Here is a 12,181-nt window from a genome sequence, read left to right on the forward strand (position 1 = left end):
GCCCACCTTGCCGCGCTAGCTGCGTGGCAACCGATATTAGATTAGTGCGCGACTTAAACTAGGGTTAGTAATTGCATTGTGAATAAAATGCATCGACAGGTATAGTAGTTCAGTTTTATTGAGCAGGTGCGGATATAATTCAATTTGGGATTATTTATTTTTCGACTATTTTGACAAAAAGAATACACGATGAAGTTATTCTATACTATTTACAACTAATTTAGTATCTGGTCGACGAACAATTTCTTGTTGGACCTAAGTGATTGCTCACGACAGAGCACAACGAGTTATTGAAATTGCATATTGAAATTGCAGTAAATACTACAAATTTTAACTAGAGAAGTCTATTGATAAGACTTAGAGGGAAATCGACTATTATTGGTTACTGTGGCGAACGAGGAAGAGCGACTAGATAGATGGCCCGATGTAAGTAAGCAGGCCTCAGTACGAATTAAACAAATTCTGTCCTATGGTAAATACGACAATCAAAAACGATAAAGAGCAGCCAAAATGAAGCAGAGCACAAGGGAGAAATGACTTCTAAGAAACTGCTTTGACTGAAAAGCAGACGAAGACATACACAAACCTTTGACGATACGACACGCTGAATTCGTATACAACTTCATATCGAAGGGTTCGAGTAAATATTTTTTTTCGAAAAAGAGCAATCAAGAAATCTCAAGAAGATTAAACGATTGATAACAAAACCCATAATTTTAGAGAACCAAATATCGATAAGAAGGCTACGAGGCTGATTTCCACCATGAATGGAAATCGCGTGAACGAATTCTGCAAGAATACAAACAAGTTGGCATGAAAACGGCAAGTTGATTGACGTACAATGTATGACAGCGTTAGATACTGAAAGCTTTGGGGAGGAGTGCACTGTTTGAAAGCAAAGAAAGGCTGATCTAGCAACGAAAGTATAGGTAAGCGAGAATTACGAAAATTAGATGAATTTTGATCGGACGCAACGACGATAATTCCTCTCACAGAACATGTCCGACGGCGAAGGATGCTTCAATTTGGGAACATATGGAAGTCCCCAAAGTCGGAGTAGTGTTCTATGGCGAGATTCATCCTCAGCAAAATCCAACGCAGTCCTAAAGACCTGGACTGAGGACGAAGGCATAGGACCAGTCAGAATCCAGCCGAATATCGTGTTTTGGGCTAAAAGGGAACCCAAAACATTTCGTTGCGTCCCTTCCTTCAAGATCTGTGGATACAAATCTGCCCCTAACAACAAATCTACAGGTCTACAATTGAAGAGATGAGCATCGGCTAAAGGAAGATTGGGCAAGCAAGAAGTGAGATTAGAACTAAGGGGCACTGAAGGAAGATTTCCAGATATTTTTGGAAGAACGAAAGCATTTGCATCAACAAATAAAGAAGTATCTAAGCGTGAACCGATGCGAATTGAACAATTTTTCTTGGAAGTGGCATAAGTTGAACTATTTACCCCAGAAACGATGGCAGAGATTGACTGAGTGGGCAATTTGAGTCGTTTTTGCAAATGTTCAGATATGAACGAAGCCTCTGAACCAGGGTCGATAAGCGCACGAACTGGATATGAAACTCCGGAATGAACGATGTTGACCATAGCAGTACCCAACATAACATTTCGATTTTGGGAGGTATGGAACACCTGACTATTTACTACTCGAGGAGTGTTGCCAGTAGAAGTTGATGCCACATTGCCATCTACTTGTGGAGGATTGACAACATTTGTCGCGATAGGATACGAAGGCCTAGACGATAGAGGAGAACCATTACTAGAGGTGTGAGGAGAACCAATCCTAGATGATTGAGGAGAAGCAGTAGGCCTGTGCAACAAAGTATGATGGCGAATTTTACAAATATTACAGTTATTACTACTGGCACAATTCTTGACGGAATGTCCTACAGACAGGCAATTTAAACAACAACCTTGTTTTTTAGCCACTTCAAATCTTTTTTCAAACGAAAGAGTTCTAAATTTTGGACATGAGCGTAATGAATGAAATTCATTTCTACAAAGAATGCATGATTTCGACTTATTTTTAACCACTGAAGTAACCATATGGGTTTTGACTTTATTTTTCGAAATCGGACTAGAAGGAGAACATCTCATGTCTCGTAAACAAGCTAAAGTTTGAATCCTTTCAGTAAGGAATTTGTTTAAGTCTTCCCACGACGATAGCGAAGATTTATCTTTAATACTCTGTTCCCACAAAGCTACAGTTAGTTTAGGTAAACGCTGTTGACAAATATATACTAAAATAGGATCCCAGTGATCCGTAGCTACATCATACACTGACATAGCAGAAATGCAGCCGTTGATACCACGCTGTAGAATTTTTAAATTAGAACTAGATTCAGATTCTAAAAAGGGAAGGTCGAATAAGAGCTTGAGATGGTTATGCACTAGAATACGTTTATTATCGTACGTATCCTTCAACGACTGCCAAGCCATAGCGAAACTTTTATGGGTGAGTGGAAACTTAGACACAATTTCCCTAGCTTCACCTTTTGTTTTTTGAACTAAGTGACAAAGCCTTTCGATGTCACTTAATCGAGAGTTGTTAATAAATATAGCAGAGAAAAGATCCCGGAATGTGGGCCACGATAAGAAGTCTCCATGAAATTCCTCAATCTCACACGGTGGTAAGTTGAGGTAATGCATGGTATTTGAAACTATTGGAGGCAAACTCCAATTAGAAATGGAAACTTCTGCAGGATTTGGAAATTCTGTTTGAACAATATTTGATGAATTTTGGATATTCATATTCAAACTATTACTAGAACTATTAATTTGAGCAGGAGGTTGATTAGATTCAATACCGATTTGTGGAAGATTCGGAGCTAAAGTAGTTTGCGGTGTGCTAGCATTAACGACGACAGGAGTTGCAGTAGGAGATTTCACCGACTTAAAATTATGTATCTTTTCATTGATCTCCGACAAACAATCAGTGAAACTTTTATTAGATGATTGATATTTTGAATCGACAGAAGAGATCTGCTCTGAAGTCGTACCCTCTATTGTCAACAAATAGTCAATACACTTGTCGTAAGTGTCCTTGACTTTAGACCATAACTCTTGAAGTTCCGAACTTTGAATTTCAAGGCTGAAAATTGTATGAGTCTCTGGCTTAAGTATATGGTATGAGGCAATAAATTTGACCACATTATCTGAAGCGCGAATAAATTGTGTCAATGGAGTGACCGACATGATTCTATAGAAAAACAAACGATAGCGAAGCAAAAAAGTCCAAAAAAATCTATATTTTTACTGTTTGAGGTCGACTAGAACCGAATGTAGGGTACACACAGTCGAATTTGCAATAGTATCGGTGAAAAAAGAGGAAATATAGTCGATAGGAACAACTAAAAACAACAAATTTTGTGAAATTTCCAAAAAAAGGAACAAAAATTAGGAAAATAATTTGAAAATCGCAATTACCGACAGTAGGGTACACGAAATTTCAAATTATGCTATAATTTTACAGACAAATAATTTTTGTTGTAAAAGTAAATATCTATTTTTTCGCAAAAAATTTCAATAAAAATTGCCCAAAAAGAGTTTTTAATTAACAACAAATTAATGCTTTGAATGCGCTTGTGAAATGCCGAAAGTAGGGTATTTTTTGGTAAAAGTCCAAAAATCTACAATAGACCAACAAATATAACAACAATTTTTTATTAAATATTTTTTAAAAAATTATTTATAAAAATCCACTATTTTTCATACGGACCCACTGTGCAGTGGTGAACAACGAATACCGCACAAAAGGGAATAAAACACAAGCAGTGTTGAGTGAGCGGCTAACGCACTACAAACAGACCAACGACAACGAACCAACAGAGATGTGTGGGGAGAGTAAGAACTTGTTGGTACGTTTGTTTGTTAGTCGGCTCACACTAAACAAGGCGGCTGGAATGCGAGAGTGATATTTGTTGTTGATATCACCCGATCAACAACACAACGAGAATGAACCAACAGTGAGTGTTGGGAATCGAAAGATTGAAACAGTAATAGTGGAGAAGAGAATTTATTTGTTGGTAGATCGAATGTTAATAAACAGACGCTAGAAAAAGGCGCGTGGAATATTCGATTATTGTTGTTGTGTTTACTCGACCAAACAACGAGAGATGATTCGATATAGAAATGGTTGGTAGGTTTAAGAATAACAAAGAAATTAGAAAAAGGGCACGATGAGTATTCGTATTGTTGTTAGTGCTTTTTCTCACTAGTGGCTAGCGGAGTTAACGAGAATGCGGGGGTGTATATGTAGCCTTTAGTGAGAAATAACAAATAAGCACTACACAATAGATCACTGGCTAACAAATTAAAGCAGTGATATGCGACAATGAGTGGACTGTATTAGATTTTTATTAGAAACACACACGGTAAAGCAACTGTAGGGCGACCAGTCCGCGGTGTAGCTAAAAATTTATAAAAATAAAATTGTATATTTTTTTTTTGTAAAACGAAATAAAAAACGACAACACTCGCGGTATGCTCAATAATAGGACACTGAACTACGTACCTTTTAGTTTGTTTGGATGATGATGATGCCGTTTTTGATGTTGATGATGAGGTGTTGTGTTAGGTGAGGGGGGATGATGACCGAGATTAGCAACAACGTCACAATTTATTGGTTGATGATCCAACAACGAAAATTCTAATTTTTATCCGGCTCGAACGGATCAAAATGTTGGCGTGATACCGGTTAAGGGGAGAAAAAACCCAAAAAAGAAAAAAAAAAAACAAAATAAAACAATTTGATATTAGAATATATTTTCAACTTTATTTGGCAAGTGGTTTTGTTTCGAAAAGCAACAAACTTTACCTTTAGGTGTGCGTGCGAGAAAGAAGTTTAACGAGAGTTTGCAAAGTTTAACTAAGCAAGTCTAATCAACGAGAGTTAAAAAGCAAGTGATGTTGCGATGGGCATGAAAGCAACAGCAAGGCCGTGATCAACAACTACGACCACAGCATTGGAAAGCGCCTCTCTGCATCCGAACTAAGCGAATGTGGCTTCCAGGAGATATAGTAGAAGAGAGCGAAACTCTCCCCTACAATCCGAACTAGGCGAATGAGGCTCCTGGAAGATATGCAGAGAAGATTTCCCCATTGGGCTCCGAAGAGCGGCCAATTAAAGTGGTTAATTGTAATGCTGTAGAAGGGGAAACAAATGTACATCGAACATATACATTGCCGTAAGCAATGTATCGAACTTAAACTGCATGTGTTTACTATTAAGAATTTGAAGCAGCACATTCCTGATATTAGCAGAGAGAGATTGGTCTGGGTATTGTTCTATTGTCTGGGCGACTGAATCTATATGAATACTATTCAGGCCTTACTGATCCTCTACATCTAATTTTTAGATACTTTTTCATGGGACTGACCGAATTAAGTATATTACAAGCCAGGAGAGAGGACAATGAAGACTGGCGCAGATTATGTAGGGAAGATAAACAATTTGTAAAAGGTCATTTTTAAAGGTATCTAGACCATTGCCTCTAGTCTTTTGGGCCCTCAAAAAACCAACAGTTCTTCATCATAAGACTGGGGTGTAATTGAGATCTTTAATATTGTTGATAGGGTCCATCAGTCACAGAAATCTGCCACTGGACGTGCTAAAGAAAATTTATTTGATGGTTGAAATAAATGGACTTTCGGTCCATCAACAAAAAATCTCCTTGAAAAGGGCTGCCTTTGGAGAGAAGCCAAATGTCGAACACTGATAAATTTGAATTTGATTCGCAGATAACTGCACCATATGACCTTTTAGAGCCACATAGTCCAATATGCCTGATGGTGGGTAGGTTTTATGTCTGTCTGTATGTAAGGGCTATATCGAAATATGAATCTTAATAGAAAACATTCTGCCAGAGACCTCGAAGGATGTACCGAAAATGGCGAAGATTGTTCTTATTCTTCGAAAACACGAAAATATAGAAAACGTGAACATGTCAAAACATGGACTTATACTGAATTTTTTTGTCTGTAACTTCTGAGTACTTTCAAAGGCTAATAATGACCCATTGGTCGGAAAATGTTGACAATTTCCTGTCGGAGATATTTCATCGTCGGAGACCTGCTAATTTGAGACAATTAAAATCACTTCGGAGTGAGCGGTAGTATAGTTGGAATTGGCCGACCATATAATACCCTACACAAATTTCACGAAAATCTAACTTTCTGTGGTACTACATTCTGAGCTTGTACAATATTTCGCAATATTTGCACCCTCTAAAGGTCATCAAATATTACCAATATTCTGTACAGCTCTTCCAATTACTTGTCCAGATTCCCTTCACCGTTGGTTGTTGTGATGTTCGGCTTTCAATTGTGGCCTATAGATCGAATCAAAAAAACACAAACAATTAAGATTTCGGTCCACTTCATCCCAATATTATTATCTGATCATCACCGAAAATTATAGGCGTTGTCCTTGCCCATACCTGGAAAATGGAAAATTTCAAAGCGATCAGCTCTATATTTCCGCCCTCTTGTGTGGTAATGAGTTACTAAATAATATATGAATATGTAAGAACCTGTAAATATTTAAGTGTATCTTCCACATCCGAGTGCATACGACAATAAAATTGGTATCAATTTAAAGCTCAACCACTCCTCTTGGATATATTATCAACTTCTCGGGTCTATGTCCTTCAGGTGTACGATTTTCGCAATGTTTGGACCATAATTGCTGCCTCTGGAGCGACCAGAAAAACCAACAAAAATTAAAAATTTGGTGCATTTCAACCCCTAAATATTAACCGATTTTACTAAAAACAATAGGGATCTTCATTGGACAGAACCCATTCTACATGCAATTTCGTGAAGATTGATCCATAACTGTGGTCTGTATCGAGTTTACAAATTATAATGGACTGACAGACAGACGGACGGACACACATGTCTAGATGAGTCTAGGACCAATATTTCGAGGCGTTAAAAACTCTTGGGGCTGCACAAAGCTATAATACCCTGACAACATAGTTGTGTAGGGTATAAAAATTAGCTAGGACCTGTAAAATAGCTAAAAGGAAGCGGGACCGATATATGGGTGCTATGTCGAGACATTGGATTTCCAACCAGAATGCTTTTTATCCTCTAAAAACCGAGACGCACAATTCACGCTACTTTTGATCGATAATGAGCATATCACCATCAAAATACCTAATATACTTCGGACCATAACAAGTAAAAACGTCGTTAACTTTTTTATACCATCCACCATGAGGTCGATATTCAAAATATTTAAAATCGATCAAGGCTTTAAAGAGAAAACGAAATAACCACCTCTCTATCATTCAGGTTGGGCTAGGATCCGGCATATATCACTCATCGGGTTGGCAGTTGAAAAATATGTGCGAAATCCACAAAATACTGAAAAGTGAGATTATACCAAAATTGAGAATCCAAAATATAAAATTACATTAATTTTTGATTGAATCACATGTCCTATGTACCCAAAATACAGAAATTCGGGTGGTATCGTTATAGCTAAATTACAGCCAATTCGGCTGAAAACATACCCAATATCCCTAAAATACTGAATAAAAAGTGGAACAATATTTATAATTTTTAATAGGAACATTGGGCTGAAAAATGTCCCCAAAAGCATCAAAATACCGAATGGTGCGGGGTATCGTTACATGGTTGCTACCACAAAATGTAGATCAATGTTAATTTTTATGATTTTTAGTAGGAACTTTGAAAGCTTCATAATACCGTGTAATGGGGGTACCGTTATATGGGGGTTGCGCGAAACATGGGTCAATATTGGTAATTTTTGGTAAGGGATTTTCCCTCAATGAGAATCTAAATATCCAATTATAGCCAATTAGATTGGTAAACATTACCATAACTCAATATTGTAGTGTATGGGTCACCTTAAAAAAGGACCGATATACCCCCATTTGTAATACCGAACCTCTATCTTAAATATTGCGATCTCTATCGAGATTTCAACAGGCAGGCCGATAGACATCGCGATATCGATATAGAATTGTATTCTGATCAATTCAATAGGGTCTACGACGAATCTTTCGAGGTTTTGCAAACGGAATGAAATGTACAATCTACCTCATGATGGAGGATATAAATAACAATGGGCAGGCATTTGTATGAGGGTAGGATTTTTTTACCTATTTATTTTTTTAACAGTCACTCTATTTTTATAAATACCGTGTGATATTTTGTGTTGAAGCAGCCACCCGGACCTTGTTTGTAATCCACCTTGAAAACATCAGATTTTAGGTATATTGAAATATTTGGCTACGTTTACTTAACGGAACGTGTATGTTTTGATATTTCCGGATATTTAAATAATTTTGAAGAACCAAATGTCATTTACAAGAACATATGTAGGCACTAAATGACTCTTGTAGTTGTAACTAGCTTTTATGGCCATGTAAAAATACCTTTCGGTACAGGAATTCTGGAATTTTTAGTATAATATACATATTTGTATACTCGCAAACAAATATCAGATTCGTTACACTCTAATGAAGGGAGAAACCCCCAACAAAATAAAATTTTGCATAGTCTAGTAATAGTGGCTGACTATTATGACGATAACAAAAAACTAAACACTTCCCCACCGGTATCACTAGATCAGCAGCAACAACAACACTAGTCATAACAATGTTATCAGTGGCATTGTTGTTGTTATTGCCGCTAGTATTTGAGTCATCGTCATCATTTTGCCATTTCTTGTAACAATAAAACAAAACGATCGCTCTATGTGCCCTTAACCGAAAATATCAGAAGAAACGAAAATGAAATTTGAAGTTCGTAGAAAAAACACTTTGAAGTATAACTTTTCGCTAATGTGAGGTGACTAACACCTACACGATTTACTTTTCTAACCTTCTACGCGACAGCTTGCCATTCCGCCTCTTTAGCTCAGTGGTAGAGCACTGGTCTCGTAAACCAGGGGTCGTGAGTTCAATCCTCACAGGAGGCAGAACATGAACAAATGTTTTTATGGAATTTTTAATTGTTTAAATAAGAATCAGGGAGATATAATAATACTCGATACTCGTATTCTTTAGAACTTGAATAATTTGATGATACTACAGGTGTTTTAGGGCATATTCGATTTATAATGGCATGTTTAATGGGACTTTTCTAAGTCTTTTCTTTTCCCCACAGATTGGGGGATCGTGCGGGAACGATATTTTTGGTTTTAAAAACATGGAGCCACATTGAACTTATTCTGCTGAGAGTTTTTTATCTTTTGAGAATTCAAAATGCCGGAACATGCCATATTAAAATTGCGATACCCTCCACCACAGGTTTAGTGATAGTTACTTGAAATGAAAATATGAGGAAAATACCAATAAGTATAACTATACCAAGCGATTTTTGTAAACCAAATAAAAATTTCAACAATTTTTATTGGAGATTTTGCCTAAAATCGCAAAAACCCAAAATGTATACCGATTTTGACGACGTATGTGTATAAAATCCCCAAAATACGAAAATGTCAATATGAAAATTGTCATTGATGGAAAAAACTTGTATGCGTACGTCCCTGTACTTAAAGCGGGGTCAATATTCGTGCAGGAATTACCTAGTATTTGGAGTTATCATTATATGATAATTGCCTAATTGAGGACCGATATAACTCAATTTCGAACCAAAAATTTTTGCATCACAGTACCATGCTAATTAAAAAAAAAAACAAGTGAAAAAAGCGTTAAGTTCGGCCGGGCCGAACTTTGGATAACCTCCACCATAGGTATACTGACAGATACTTGCAATGAAAATATAGGGAACATACCAAATTGTGGGCATATACCGATAATTATACAAACCGATTTATGTAAACCATTATGTACACCAAATACAAATTTCAGCAATTTAATGGGGATTTTTCCTAAAATCTGCAAGTTCCAAAACGTGGACTGATATTGATAACGCATGGTAGAGTATAAAAGCCTTAAAATACTGTAATTTAGATTGCAAAGTTATATGAGGCTATGCCTAAAGGGGGACCAATATTAATTACATAATTTAGGAAGTAGCGAATATTTGGGGATATCATTATATGAAGGCTATGCTTAATTAATGACCGGTATTTGTCAATTTTGAACCCAATATTTTAATTTTTAATGTCAATTCTTTCCTACAGGATTTATCACTATATGGAGGAGATGCCTCAATGCCTGCCGATATATTTCATTATTGTCAGGTTTGAGTTTTTTATCACGATATCTTTAGAAGGCTGAATGATTACAACAGATTGCTATATCATTTTTGTAGGGTAACAACTGACTATTCTCAGCAACGACTACCCCCCATATTATGGCAGAATAGAATGGGGGACAACCCCAACTACGGAATAAATTAGATAACTATTTTAATATAAAAAAGGGGGTTATATGGGGACTACACCTAAAAGGGGGGGGGGCTACACCTCAAAATACCGAAAATTGGGGGTACACTTATATGCGGACTACCAGTAAAAATTTACCTATATTTATAATTTTTAGTGGAGAGATTTGCTATCCAATAAGAACTAAAAGTGGCAAATTTCAGCGAATTCGATTGAACCCCAAAATACCAAAAGAACCCCAAAATACCAAAAATGGGGAGTAACGTTATATGGGGGCTACCCGAAAAAATTGACCTATATTTATAATTTTTTGTGGAGAAATTTGCTACTCAATAAGAACTTTAAAGTACTACATCTAATTCGGGCATAAAATGTGGATAAACCCCTCAAAAACTGAAAATTGGGATGTACCGTTATATGAGGGCTACCAGAAAAAGTGGACCTATATTTATAATTTTTAGTGGAGAAATTTGGTATCAAATAAGAACCCATTGTACCAAATTTCAGCGAATTAGGTTGAAAAATGCGTTCACGAACCCCAAAATACCGTAAATTGGGAGGTACCCTTATGTGGGAGATATGCCTAAACGTAGACCGATACAGCCCATCTTCGAACTTGACTTTAGACGCTAGAGTGATTACAACAGACAGACGGACATCGTCATAGAATTTTACGCTGATCAAGAATATATATACTTTATAGGGTCTGAAATGATAATTTCGATGTGTTACAAACGGAAAAACGAAATTAATATACCTTCCCTACTATGGAGGGTATATTAATCACCGTAGGTATCACTATATGGGGTCTAGGCCTAAAAACTGGCCGATATAGTTCATCCTCGAACCTGAAGTTCTAGTTTTTATCTCGATATTCTCCACCATATGATGGAGGGTATAAGAATACTGTGACCTCGAATGAAATGAGTCTACGGGCCCCTCGAAAATTGTGAGTAGGTTTTTTTATTGTTCGAAAACATTGTAATGTCGAAATATACCAAAACATAGATCTATACTGAAAAATTTTCTGTGAGGTGACATTTCCTCCTCTGAAAATCCGTGAGGTCAAATTACAGATTCTCCGCTTGGAAAGGATTTTATTCACCAGGAACTTGAAATTTCAATTTACAGATAAGTCGGTGGGGAAATGTGGCAACAACTTTTAAAATATTGAAAATGGGGCCGGACCATTATATATGAGACGGAATGTGTTGTTTCAAGATATTGAAAACGAAGCGGATATATAATGGACCGGCCTGATTTTCTTTCAGTATGTGAAAACATGATCAATATCAAAAACATCCTGCAACTGTGGTTCTTACCCTCCAAGAGACCGTATTGCCTAATTACAAACACTTCGGTGGTGCACTTCCCCACCACCTCTATAACCTTCAAATTACAAACTCTTCGGATGAATATTGGAACAAGAAACTTCAAAACATTTGGAACTTTTTTTTTTAATTTTGACATCTATGCGGAGGTTCACACCTATAGTTACCCTAAATGTAGGGTTAATATTAAGGTCTATCATGACTCAATATTCGCTTTAAATTATGTTTTAATCAAAGAGTTGGTCATCAGTTGCTAGGTACCACCTTCGGGTTTTATGTAGGTCCGCGCACTCAATAGACCAAATTGCATATTCATATGCATATTCGGACTTGATCAATGTTTGGTACAAATAATGCCATGTGCATGCTTTGGATTAAATCGTTAACTCCCTTCGAAAATACGCCGCATCTAGATATGTAGACAGACGGACATTTCTAAATCGGCTCCCAATTGTCTGAAATGATTATGGTTCAAGAAACGATATTTCGATGAGACATATTTTTGTCGTAGTA

At 36.7% G+C, this 12,181-nt stretch overlaps 1 non-coding gene across 1 annotated transcript; it reads left to right on the top strand.

The window, feature by feature from the left end:
- Window positions 1-8,891: 8,891 nt before the first annotated feature.
- Trnat-cgu (transfer RNA threonine (anticodon CGU)) lies at window positions 8,892-8,963 on the top strand. Its single transcript has one exon. It is a non-coding gene; the product is annotated as a tRNA-Thr (tRNA).
- Window positions 8,964-12,181: the final 3,218 nt, after the last annotated feature.

This window comes from Musca vetustissima, unplaced genomic scaffold (genome assembly GCF_032173495.1).
Source record: "Musca vetustissima isolate MV318-11 ecotype Yass unplaced genomic scaffold, APGP_CSIRO_Mvet_v1 utg29717, whole genome shotgun sequence".
Lineage (NCBI taxonomy): Eukaryota > Metazoa > Arthropoda > Insecta > Diptera > Muscidae > Musca > Musca vetustissima.